The sequence below is a fragment of the Triturus cristatus genome, chromosome 5_1, assembly GCF_964204655.1.
Source record: "Triturus cristatus chromosome 5_1, aTriCri1.1, whole genome shotgun sequence".
Classification (NCBI taxonomy): Eukaryota; Metazoa; Chordata; class Amphibia; order Caudata; family Salamandridae; genus Triturus; species Triturus cristatus.
Genome location: NC_140587.1, coordinates 1009062848 through 1009076691, shown reverse-complemented (window position 1 = coordinate 1009076691; position 13844 = coordinate 1009062848).

Here is a 13844-nt window from a genome sequence, read left to right as displayed (position 1 = left end):
AGAGAATATTTGCATTTTGTAAAATAAACACAACACCACCTAGAAAACGGTTTTATGTCTCCTGCTTCGCCGTGTTTGTGTCTTGCTTCGCATTTCAGATAATACAGAATGTCCCACAGGGTGGCTCAGTTATAAAGAATCATGCACATAACATGTTGACAGGGAAGGGGGGAAAAAAAGGAGAAAAGGGAGACAAGAAACAAAGAAACAATGAACAAATATATGAAAAATATTTTTTTGCATTCAAGAAGTCAAAACAAAGGCACTCTCACATTAAATGTCATGTAACCTGTATATAACTGTGCACAAGTGCTCGTGAAAAAGGTAATGGTGCATGTGACAAGTGAAGTGTTGTGCACAAAATGACAATAATATATATAGTGAACTCTTATTAGTTCCCACACATTAATGCATTGAGTACAGTTGTTATGGGAACCATGAGGATGGCGCCATAGATTATGTTGCAATGTAGACGGCGTTTCGACCTGTTCACATTTCAGGCCATCATCAGGAGCAGGTTTCTAATTTTACAAAAAGTGCTTGCTTGAAGGTGTATGTATGTATGTACGACTAGCAGGGTGTAGCACTAGGGTAGTACTTAAGAATATTTGTGACCCAGGGAGGTGTTGTGTAGTTCCTAGGACCCCCTCAGGACCTGCTTGTTTTGGATGACCTAAACTGAGGGCTTGGTGTGCAGACTGGACACTACCACAGGATGAGTCACAGTCTGCCGTTAGACCAGGATGAGTCCGCCGTTAGACCAGCTAGCTCTTCGGTGCCACTACCAACCACCCCGTATTCTACAGCGCTGTAGGTAGTTTCTGACAACCACTGAACATGACAACCCTGATTCCTCAGGTATCATGGTAAACAATACGGTATCTTTCGCTCAGCCACTCGTGCTTACTTTTCTCGGAATACCCAAAGGATGACAATTGGAATGGTTTCAATAAGTATTTATTGGTCAAGTGTCAGTCTAGTGTGAAACATTAGCTGCAACAATCATTAGACAGGAGTAGACAAATGTTATTTGCACTATGGTAGAAATGTATCTGCAATGTAAGATATTGGTAGTAGCTATAAGATGAATAAAATCAGAATATAGAAAACAAGAGCATTGGCGTACTCCTACGCTGCATATCCTACCTAAATGTACCTAGCCTAGAAATGTAGGTGAAGCATGTGTGTGTATGTAAGTGTTAGGATATATCCTAATGGAGCCCAGAATCCCCCGAGAAGTGCTAACCCTCACCTGGTGGTTTCGAACAAAGGACCCCGTCTCTGCGTCAAGGATGGCACTCCGCAAGGGATGTCTGATCTCTGCAGGCTGATCCTTCGACAGGCAGAGTCTCGCTCCAGCCTGGAAGGAATTCTCCTCTCTTTTGTAAGGGGGAGTGAGGGTCTTTTATACTAAAGTGGTCAATCTAGGATTTCTTGTAGAATAGATATGTTTTCAAAACATTCACTAATCCTTTTCTAAACAAAAACACTCATTTCATCCATGGCCAACAGCCAGCTGTGCATGAGTGGTGACCCTTATACATATACAGAATAAATCAGCTGTGCATGAGAACATGTTTGTCAGGTACATGGATTAAGATAGGGTACCGAGAGCCTGGTGTCGAAGTGACAGAAAAAAGCTACTAGGAAAAAGGTCACCTGTGTAGAACCATTAAGTCGTGTGGATGGGACAGGAGAGACCAGATTGTTTAAGAATCCTACGACGAAGACTCAACATCACTGTCTCCTGCGAATGCCATGTTCAGTCGCTCCAGTACTTCCAGTATGATATCAAGTCCGGTGGCGCAACTGATGGAAGTGTCAGACAGAGATCCAACACGCGTCCGAATCGGCAAAAGAGGCAGCAGAATACCGGCAGAATGCAGTCAAGCCAGGCCAGTCTGAAAGACAGGAACCAATGCTCACTCAGCTCTTGTAGCCAAGGTATACCCACGTAGAACACCAATCGCTCATGACAACGTCGCTCCAGCAGTGTTCTCTCCATGTCTCGAGTGATGCCGACATCCATTGCGAAGCAATAGAATTAAAACGAGGATGCCCGCTACTGAAAGCAGGACCAAAGGAAGCCCTCCAAAAACACTTCCAAGTATGGAGTGTATGAATGATGGTGTTGTGTAGTTCCTATATTACCCATACAGGACCTGCACATTTGGATAACAAACTGTAGGATTGGTGACAGACTAACATATTCGATAGGGGTGCTCAGAGTTAGCCTGTTTTGCATTAGCTAGCTCACAGTGCCACTAGAATCTCCTCTTATCGGGTAGAGAATAGTTTCTGGCAACCTCAGAAAATGACAACCCTGATCCCTCAAGATTGTGGAAACAATGAGCATGAGTGACTCAGCAAAAAAGTAGTACACTTTCTTCTGTGTAATTCTCCGAGACGAAGTAACAGTTGGGAGGTGTTTTCAATAAGTATTTATTGCACAGTTCTTCTAGTGTAAAATATATGTGCTGTGATAACTGTTAGACAGTAGCAAAGATATATGATCAGCAGTACAGTGAATATAAAAGGATACTACAGTCCTACCATTTTGCAATAGTCATGAACAAATACAAGGATATAAAAGGCATCGTAGGAGTATGCACACTTTTATAATGCATATCTATATGTACCTAGCATGTGAATAGGTGTAGAGCCACAAATCCGTCTAGGTTTAGTCTAACCCCATAACCGGAAGCAAGAGAGTGTGGGACCCAGTCCTGGTCTCGAGTTGGACACCCCGCAAGGGATGTTTAGACCACTGTCAGCAGGAGCGTCTGCATGCCGAAGCCTCAGCATCTCTGGTCAGTGTGTCGGCCTGAAGTCTCGGTTCCCTCTAACCACTGCTAGCAAGGGGTGCTGTGTTTATACAGAAAGTATCTAAGGCATATGCAGGACGTTGTACATTCAGGCTACAATGAAATAACACACCAAAGTCAATTAAAATAATGGTAGTCAAAGATCATCAAGGGTGTCAGACCACAAGAGTGCCTCTAGCACTACAAACTGTCAACTAAATAATACCTGTTGAGACTTTGTTGTGCGCTACATCACCTAGCATTGGAGCAACGATATATGGCTCCCACACCTCTTTCTATCTCTCGTCTTTGGCTTCCTCGGGTGGGATGAGTAGACACTCCACGGTGACTTTTACAAATACAGCATGGAAATGCATTGCAACGAAGTTGGAAGCCCCGGGGCTGTACTCCCCTGTGCTGCCATTAGAATTTCATAGCGATCTGCCTGGGACCCATAAGGGACTTTGCCACCACATGCTGCACTGATAAATATCCTCCCCATGTGTGCATAGCATATCACAATGGGAAATTCCGGAACAAAGAGGAGTTCTTTGGAGAGCATCACCCCTCTCTCATGGAGCGGTTTATATACATTAGACTGCAACAGGACGTAGTGACATATACCCCAGCTTTTCCAAAGGAGCCACTGAACCTAGCACGCATGCATGCTATGCTACAGGCCGATTGCTCTATACATGCGGTAGCGTGGGTATATTGAAGTGCGATCACAGCAATTGTACAACCCCAAGACAGAGCACGGGCGAACTGGCCAGGCAAATTGGGTTTTCCGCTCTTAGACACCCAGTGGAAATACTGCTGTCTGCAGACAGAAAAGATAACGGCTAGCAGCAGACTATGGATCATTCACTATAAATATTTACATAGGATGGACTACACTCCGGTGATAATGCACAGGTATGGGTTGCGACCCACAGATTGTTGTGAGATGCGGTTCGGAGGGAGCAGACTTCCTTCACTTGGCTCTCACGACCTCTTCCCAATGTTCAAAAAACAGTCTGCAGGACCAGGCCATGTCCCAAATGGTGGGAATGAACATCAGCCTCACCCCAGCTACTGCACTACTAGGCTACACAGAAAACATTGAGGGGCCGGTTAGAAGATTTGTCTCTCTGGATTTATTACTGGCCAAGTGTAGGGTTGCATGCTTATGGGGTGGGCTCCTCAAAATAAGGAATGGATACACAACTTGGTTTATTTCAGAGAACAGTTAACCATATATTTAGAATCATTGCCACTCAGCTCTAGGCCCAAGTTATCAGGAACCCACAAAAGAGCTATTTAATGAGCATCCCACAAGATGCAGATGCACCAAAAGCCTTACATGTCTCATTGGAAGAAACCACAATATAAGAGCAGCTTGTATTGACCTATGGTAGGATTTCCTGGAGCAGCAGAGGATAAATGTCATGTCAATCAGATGTGCTGATGTAGCCCTGCAGGGTCGCGATTATATATGGACTAATGAATATCTAAGATGTATTACAAGACCTGCATGCTATGATACAGCATGCTATGATACAGCATTTGCCTTTAACACTGTATCCACTGAATTGTGCACCGATGTGAGACTGTTTTCTGAAAATCACATAAAAAGATAATAGAAAATTTTAAAAAAGTAAGACCAGGTGGTCAAAGAGTCTGTTTAGACCAACATAGATTGAGATAGTGATTAAATGCTGGCCTTATGCCAGTAGACGGTATAACCCTTACCTCAAAAGACCTTCGCAGAGCAAGGAGGATGGGTTGGGCATTAAGGAATCTGCGGCTAGACTAGGTCTCTACCAGATATAGCGTTACCAAAGGTATGTAACTTTTCCATCTGATAAGAAATCTGCGGTTAGAGGTCTCTAACTTGCAATTAGATACGATAGCTATATCCCACTGGAGGAGGGTCTGAAAATGAATCCCACAAACGTTCTCAAGGAGAACTAGGCGGTCAACTTAAGATTGACCAAGAGCATGTGGGAATAGTAAAATAAGAGCTTCCATCATGGAGCCTATCAATAAAAGCAACTCTACAGGCCTGAGAAACACGGTCCCTGAAGAAAAAGAGTTTAAGAGCTTTAAAGTCTTCTGGCAGAAGACAGACATGGCACTTTTACCCTTAAAAAAGGGGAAAGAAGACAGGAGGACCAAAAGGGTCAATGCCTGATAGAAGAACCCCTAATCCCTGTGGTTTCTGACACTAAGAAACATAAATAAGAGAAGTCCTATTGGATATCTAAGAGGACCCTCAGACCCCATTTACCAAAGAAAGTAAAGACTTTGCATGATTGTGGATGCTACAATTTGTCCACACTATATTATTCATGACAATGACACAAGAGATGCATATTAAGACAAATATATATGCATAATATATATATACATATATACTCCTTAGAAGAAAAACTATTTACATACTCCTGCCATTTAGGGCTGGGACAGGATGTGGCAAAGCATGATCATCTTGAGCACAAATGCCTTGAACATATACAGAAGTGTATCATAAGATACTCCAGTTAGCCAGTAGAATTTCGCAAATGTATGGGCCAAGAGATACTGCAAAAACACAGGGACATATAAAACTTGCCCACTACAGTATCAAAATTCGAAGGAAGGGGCATAACGGAGTCCCATTAAGCTCTGAATAGCAGGGCAAGCAACATTAACCTTCTGTTTCTTTCTCTTTCTTTAAAAAAAAAAGGAAAAAAAAAAGAATAATAATTAAATATTTAAAAAACAAAATGACAGGACAAAAAGAGTTGCACATAAAGTCCAGTTCAAATAGAAAGACAGCCCTGTATACAACACCTTTGATACATAACAATACATGCTGCAGTGTTTCTCATATTGTCATGTACGATAATATACGGAATATACATACTATCTCTGAAAGGAGATATTTGGTAAAAATTGTACCGCCCTAAGAAAAAAGAGGAGGGAGGCACCACCACAACATTATAGGTGAGTTGTCATAAGGAAATGCTGTCTGACAGGTGGTGAACAAGAAAAAACCTCACACAGTGAGAAATGGTGGAGAAAAAGTACATGCCTCCAGAAGTTAGCACGAACGCGTACTAGATGGGTGAATGCACCAATTCATAGTAACTTGGGACAAGGTGGCCCAAACGCACAGTGTGGAGCATGAATAGGTATACCGCACCACAACTTGGAGCATAGATATGCATTGACTTTAGTATAAACATGATGTTACAACTCCAATAGACACTGTTCTTCACCCTAAAGGAAGAACTTACAAGCAAATAGCATTTGAAGAATGCAAAATGTAAGAAGTTAACTAGAGCAACGATCCAACTTGCCGAAGCTCTTCAAAGCTCTGATGCACTCAAGAAATACTGAGGACACTAAGGAAGCACGGTATAACGCACAGAAGTCACTGGTTAGGAAAAAATATATAGATGTGTGAAAGTGCAACAGAACCTTGTGAAAGACTATCTCAAAAAGAAAATAGAGCTCTTAGCTCACTTCAATAGTTCTCAGAGGAACATAACGCGAAGCCCTAGGAGGGCACAGCTTTATAACCGACAGAGTGTACAGTGAGAAATACACTACCAACGTAGTATTCCTGAAGAGCTATACAATAGCAAACCAGTACTCTATACCGCTTTTATGGGTATATGAATTACTCTCTATTGTCTCTTGAGCCTAGCTCTTTATCAGAGATAATGGAAAATAAATCATACCAGCTACCAAGCTGCGAACACTGTCCTGGAATTAAGGACTCAAACCCGGAGAGTAATAATCTACTATAAGTCAGAAGCAGTGCTTATACCTCAACACTACCATTGCAATGAAAGTCATAACACAGAGACCACAGCCATGGACATCAGAAGCGGTCTAATTTGTTCTATGGTCTTATTTAGTCACAAGTTGCCAGCCATTAAGCGCTGGACTACAGAATCAGCTTTTGATGGCCTCAATTTATTCGATAGCCATGCTAAGTCCCTTAGACTCGCACGAACATTCTCGGGGAAACTGAACTCATACAGCCAAGCTTGCCTCCTTAGCACTACTGATCTAGCCATAACCCTACTTAGGGAATCTGTAGGGGATGTAGTGTCCATCGCCAACCTGATGGTGAACTTAGCCAGTTCACGACCATCTTGGACCAGCTGAAACCTTTCTTCTCTTCCAGAAGAAGTTAGAGCTGAACTAAGTCAGTTGACAGAATCCCATAGGGCAAAGGAAGCCCTTCCAAACACACAGGACGTGTTCAAAGACCTTAGGGCTGAACTAGTAGATGCAAACAAATTTTGGCCACACGTCTCCAGCCACCGAGACTCCCTGCTTTGTGGGAACAAGGGAGGAGCTTCCAAATTCAGCAAAGCTGAAGCTGCCTGCACAATGAACCTTCCAGCGTTAGGGTGCTGAGAAAGACAAGCAGGGTCATCTGGAGCAGGTCGATGATGGTGTGCAATAGCACACTCAACAGAGACACCTGACATGGGTTTGGCCCATGTGCTCAAAAGGATGTCGTATAGAGACTCTCCAAAAGGAAGCAATGGCTCGACCCCAGTGCCTCTTGATTGGCCTCTGATCCGTTATTGGTTCTGCTCCGAGTCACTACAGGAAGCTGCAGGTTTAAAATGTCAGCAGCCCGTTTGAAGACTCCAGCAAAAGCCACACTAGCACCTGTTGCTATTCTAGGAGGTGAAAGTAAATTGTAGGTAGGGGACGGTTGAAGGCTGACGTCCCCATCAAAAACCAAAGAACCTCCTGCATGCGGCTGGCCAAGAGCACCCGAACGCTCAATGCTACCAGTATCTGAAGGATCATCCTGCAACATTAAGGAAATGGCAACTAAAGGAGTCTCATCCTCAATTTGTAGAGGAGATAGAACAGAAGCCTCAGTGGCAAGTAAAGGCCGCCACCACTTGGGATGTCTCCGGTGCTGAGCCAGTGTCGTATCAAAATCCACCACTAAATGTGTTGGCACGTACGCACAGCATCGAGGCAGTGACAGGTCACCCTCTGTGGATGCCACCAACGTCATAGCAGGAAGTTGCACCGGGCTGTTTCCCGACATCATAGTGACTCCAGTCACAGAGCCTGGGTCCTCGAGGGGGCAGAGGGCGAACCTGCAGGTGAATGTCCAGAGTCCCTTCCACCTCTTTGGGGCTTGATGGCACTCCAGGGAGAGGGGCTGACCCAAAAAGGGCTCGTAAAGCCTGGAAATACATCTCCATTTGGGCCTGAGTTGCCCCCTCACCTGGTGGAAAACTCTGGGTCGACTCCTGTAAAACCACCTCCGGTAGAGACTGGGAGTAACAGGCACCATCGTCACGACGGTGCGAGGCCGAGTGTTACAGGCACAGGTTTGATCGCGCGTGAAGCGGGAGAGAATCAGAAATGCCCGCATGAACTACATTTCCCAGAATCCCCGCGCACACGTCACGCAACCGTGTCTCCCATAAAGGCGGCAGCGTGACTATGCAGCGTGTCGGAAATTCTTCTCGGTGGCTGCAGTTCTGTTCGCGCTTGAAGAGCCTTGATCCTGGGATGATCCAAGCTTCGAGTGTCCTTGGAACTGGAGCGTTGCCTCGTCGTTCCCCGGTTGGTGAAGCGTCAAGACTTCCCTGAAGGTCTAGTAAGGGTGCAGTGCACCAGTTCCTTCCCGCTGCTCCCGCTTGATACGTCCGTCCCCTCCTCCATTGGTGAGCACTTCTATGGCTTGTGCGGAGGAAGGGAGGGCTGCCGACTATTGATACACGCATTGCTCTCAGCTGACACAACCACCAGTGATATAGCAGGAGCATTTTGCATAAACTCCTGTACTTCACTTTTACAAATGGCATGATGTATAATGGGGAATAACTGTTGCTGTGCCCCTAATAAAGACCCATGTATTTACCAGCCCCAGTGAGACTGGAAACTGGACAATGGTTATGGTGGGCATTAACATCGTTCTTCTGGGCCTATGTGCAAAATATGTATATTATCTACTGGCGGTCGCCAGTAGATAGTTATAGTTAGAATTTTCAGATTTCCTATGGAAACACGATCCTATTTTGAATAACTTTGGCGCCGGTTGGCACCGGTTGACGAATCCTCGCGAAATTTTCAAAACTAATGGGGCACTCCACTCAGCTCCTACCCTGAAAGTCTCGGGGTGATTCGTCAAGTGGGGGCGAGAAAAAAGTGGGGTCCCAAAACGCGCTTTCCCCATGCATTTTCCCATAGGACCTTTAGTCGAAGGTACAGCCCGAACGGATGAACATAATTACTTGAAATTTGGTAAAGAGGTAGTCCTCAGGTCAGGGAAGTGCCTTTTGCATATATGGAGTCAATCTGTTAAGTATTTCCTGAGAAAATTGCATTTAAAAGCACTGAAATATCTATATGCGTGCACCGTGCACGCACGGTGCCGTGCGCAAGCGTAAATCTGATTGGTGGTTAGATGTCAGTCAACGTTCGAATCGGTAGAAATCAGGAAGTGTCTGCCGCCATTTTGTGTTTGACTTGTGTGAGAGAGAAAAAGAAAGGTGGAGAACGTGGAAAGGGGGCAGGGTAGAGAGTGCCAGACCCCCTAGCCTTTGTCAGGGGGTCCCTGAAGGACTCTGAAGGGTGAAAAAAAAAACTTTTTATTTTTTTTTCGAAAAATCGCGAGGTGCGAAAAAAAACTAGAATTAAAAATCAAGTTTAAGTGTTAATGAACACAACGGCTCTTTTTAGAGCCACCTAACATCTTGAGTGTTTTTTGGTACCTACAAGTAAGTACCGATGCAGAGTCTAAAGTTCAAGAGGAAGACTGTTCCCTTCATCATTGAAATGTACACCGTCTCCTCTATAAATGTCTTGCATGTTGTAACGCAAGTTGTTGTGGTATATAGAACCCATACCATAGTCTCTGAGGAAAGCAGAAACAGACTTATTGACGTGCTTTCTTGCTTTGTCAATCTGTGGACAATGTTGGTTGGACCAGTTCCACTTTTGCCTTTGGCATATATTAGAATATACAAAGGTAGTTTGTGGAAAAAGTGACATCAATTGCACAAAGGTGTCCTTAACAAGCATTTCCAGACCTACCCCAGTTAAAGTGCCTAGGTCATTTCCACCACAGTGCACAATTATAAGGTTAGGCTGTGGGAGATGAAGAAAGGATTTCACCAAAGGCATTAATTGGTGCCACTTTAACCCTCTCTGACCAATCCATTTAATGTCTACATTTGGCAAATCAAGGTCTTTCACAATACCTCTTTTTTCTGCATATTTTTCACTCCAGAAGACATAGCTATGACCTACAATCCACACTGTGAACATCTTCCAAGGAGCATTGGCATTAGCAGCAACCTCCTGAGGCGGAAAGCCGGGAGTTTTATTAGAGAATCATTTTAAAATTGTCTGTTTGTTTTGTCTTGCCTGAACCTCGCTCCCCCCCTGGGCATTTCACATTTGTTTGGCCTACCTGCAGTTCCCGCACAGCGTCTCCATCGCTGCCTCGGGTCTGCATTCGCTCCTGCCATCACTTCCTGGAACTCCCCGGGAACTCCCCAGGACACGCCCACGAGCACTGGGCACGCCCTCTCCCTTCCTCCTCCTGCCTATAAACTATGTGCCTCCATCGGACGCGCAGCGGACGAGTGCAGCGGGCGCGCCGCTGGCGCGCCAAAGGCGCGCCTAAGGCAAGCCCGTCTGCGCCCGTCCGCGTCCGACCGGGGCTCGGGGCCAGTCACTCTGCCGTTCCTGTTCTTGCAACTCAATATTCCTCTGCGGACATTCTTAAGCTGCACGCCGCCTGGCCGCTGGCCTCCGCTATATATTCGCAGCTCAACCTTCTGGGGTTAGCCTGTTCTCGTCGCTCCTTTCCCGAGTTAGTTGCTCGTTCACACGTCATCGTCCCTCCTATCTCTCCTCACTCTCCCTCCCGGCGCCCGCTTCCCAATCTGGAACTCAAAGTATGTTACCTCAATACCCGCTCATTAGCAAAGCATCAGACTGAAATTTTTCACCTCCTCGACACCGACAGTCCCGATATTTTATTTCTCACTGAAACTTGGTTGCACGACGGCTCCTCCCCTGACATTCTGGCCGCCATCCCTCCTGGCTACTATATTATTCAAAGCAATCGGGCCTCCGGCAATCCTGGAGGGGGCATAGCAGCCATCATTAAACACCCTCTCAGGTTTTCCGTTGTTACTACTTCTTGCATCCCCCAGGTTGATTGTCTCGTCGTCAGACTGGATTCCTCTGCACCTCCCCTCATCTGCGTCTTAGTTTACCGTCCCCCACAATCTATGCCAGACTTTCCATCCCTGTTTGGAGATTTCCTCTCCCAGATAACTATCAACAACTCCAACTATTGGCCCCTGGATGAGAAGAATTTTGAAGTCCCCGAGGACAAGGAAAGCGCCTGCTCGGCACCCTTCTCTGAGCTATTGCGCAGCCTAAATTGCTGCCAACATGTCAATACTGCCACTCATACCAGAGGACATATCCTTGACCAGGTCAGGACCTCCAATCTTGTGCACACGAGACCAAGACAAACATCATCTGACAATACTCCTTTTGTATTACAAATTTGGGGGCTCCCAAAAGTGACAGGCCATTTCCCCTGTGGTCAGTGCAGTGTAAGCCATCTTACGAAAGCCAGTAAGACCCTAACACTTGAACAGGACAAAGTGTGGACCCAGCGGGCACACACGAATTGTAACTCATCAAACGTGATCTATTTACTAACATGCCCATGTGGCATCAGATACGTTGGCATGACTACACGTAAAATAAAACAGCGTATTGTCGAACATAGAAGTAACATCCGCTGTGGGAAAAACATCACTAAAATGACTGACAAGTGCATAATGTTCTAACATACCCCTGACGACCTGAAATGGACAATTATAACAACGCTGGATCTATCGCCTTTCAAGTCACATTAGGGGATTCAATGATAATATTCCTTGGGGTACAGTACTAAAACGCTGAACATTACATTACATTAGATTACATCATTTATATCATACAATTCATTAGTAAAATGAACAGTAACACCACTATGCTCATTTCCTGGCATGTCATTCCAAGAATCGACATCACCCAAATGATTATGTTAATAACAGACCTCCTGGTGTTTACTGATTTATTTGAATCATGTAACTTTATTTTTATACTTTTTCCAGTGAAATGAACATTAACATCATTATGCTCATCCCCCTGCTTGTCGTCCTAACCGACTTCATCCAATTAACACCGTCACTAATGGAGCTCTTGGTGTCTATTGGTTTCCTAGGAAACCGTTGTGTCCGCGTATTACTCTTTACACAGGAGGCGAGCGCAGCACTCTAATCCTCCCCTCCCGCATCACATGATCAGCGTGATGACGCTACGTCCCTTAACTGATGGTAGCAGCCTAGTTTTCTATCCTCGCACTAACAGAATCACGTGTTGTGCGTGATGACGCTACGTTCCTTGATGGGAAGAACGCCTTCTATTTTAGTAACCTCCCGGCCCAGACGCTAACATTCGAGTTCTGAAGGTGGACCAAATAGGTTCTCCGTGGGCTGGTGACTTTGGAGTAGTAAGTAGAGGTCCTGATTTGCCCAATCCCGCTCCACTTCTACCACGTAAGTTTCTTACGTTTATTATTTATTTTTCGTTTAGCGTGTGACTATAAGTCCCGCCCCCCACCCGGACTCATGCAGTGACGTTGAATTCAACATCACGTAAGCTTCTACATCTCTGTGGCTCCGTGTGGGTGTTTACCAATCAGTTTGCCAATACCTTGCGTCTCCATTCACAAAGCCAAGCGTTATTTTATTCTCCTCTGCCTCCCGTAGTCAGCCAGAGTTTAACGCTGATTAATAGTGCGAGGGCAAGAAGCTCTTGTACCTAGAGTGCACTTCACGTGAAAGTTTACCCTTGTTGCAATTACTTATCACTAGAGCACAGCACTCTTTGGCACAATCGATTAGTGCTAATTTGCAGCACGAGAAATCCACTATACCGGCACGGGCTGATACGAGTGTCAACTCCCGGTGTTTCAGGTTCTGTTAAAATTCACAGTTTATGAGCATGAAGTTCATTCACAAATCTGTTTGAGTGTCCATGGTCTGTTCCTTGTGAATATTTATGTATGTTGTGAATCACTGTTTGTTTTGTTTTCTCTTTTACTTCTGCCTTGTTCCAACAGAATTGAAAGCTCTCAGAAATCCTGAAGGGTTATTTTACAACAACCGTAAGTTTTAGCGGTTCTGGACCCCACAGGTCAGGGTACGCCTTAGCGTGCGTATACCGCCGTGGTGGTCCACCATTAGGTCCTGAAGAATGCTTCATGTAGTATCGTGAGAAGCAGAAACATGTTGACCATCTTATTCACATTGCACTTTTCTTAGGACGTAGCTGGCCTATTTGTTACCAGAGTACTCACGTCCACCACACTATTTTTAACGGTGTCCAGTTGACCACTATTTAAAATGTGTCGCAATTTCAACCAATAAACAACTTTTAACAGCACCATCACGGATCGTACTACCCTTACACACACAAAAAAACCAGCTCCGCTGTAAATCAAGCGTTGTAGCACACCGGGGAGACATTCGGTCTCTCCGGTGGGAACCCAATGATGAAGCATGTCACCAGCTAGGCTGGTGAGTGAGGGTTCTTCTAAAAACAAAGTGATTCACCCCTGTTCTTTTCTGAATATTTCAGCACTTGTCTAATCCTAACGGACACACTCTTTTTTTGTTTATATATACTAGCCCCGGGGGATTAAGAGTGGCTCCAATAAAATTTCCCTCTCTCTCTTGTTGTTAAATTATAACATGTCAATACTGCCACTCATACCAGAGGACATATCACAAGATTGGAGGTCCAGACCTGGTCAAGGATATCGGCCCTTCTCATCTCGCCATGCGCCTGGTCCGACCATTTCTCTATTGCTTTCTCTCTCAAAATCTTTACTCCAAGTAATTCCCTTGATTCCAACCACTCAGCCCGTAACTGGAACAAAGCGGACATCGACCACTTCTTTCATTTACTTAGGACCTCCATCCCCTTGGAATCCGACTCTCTGGACATCCA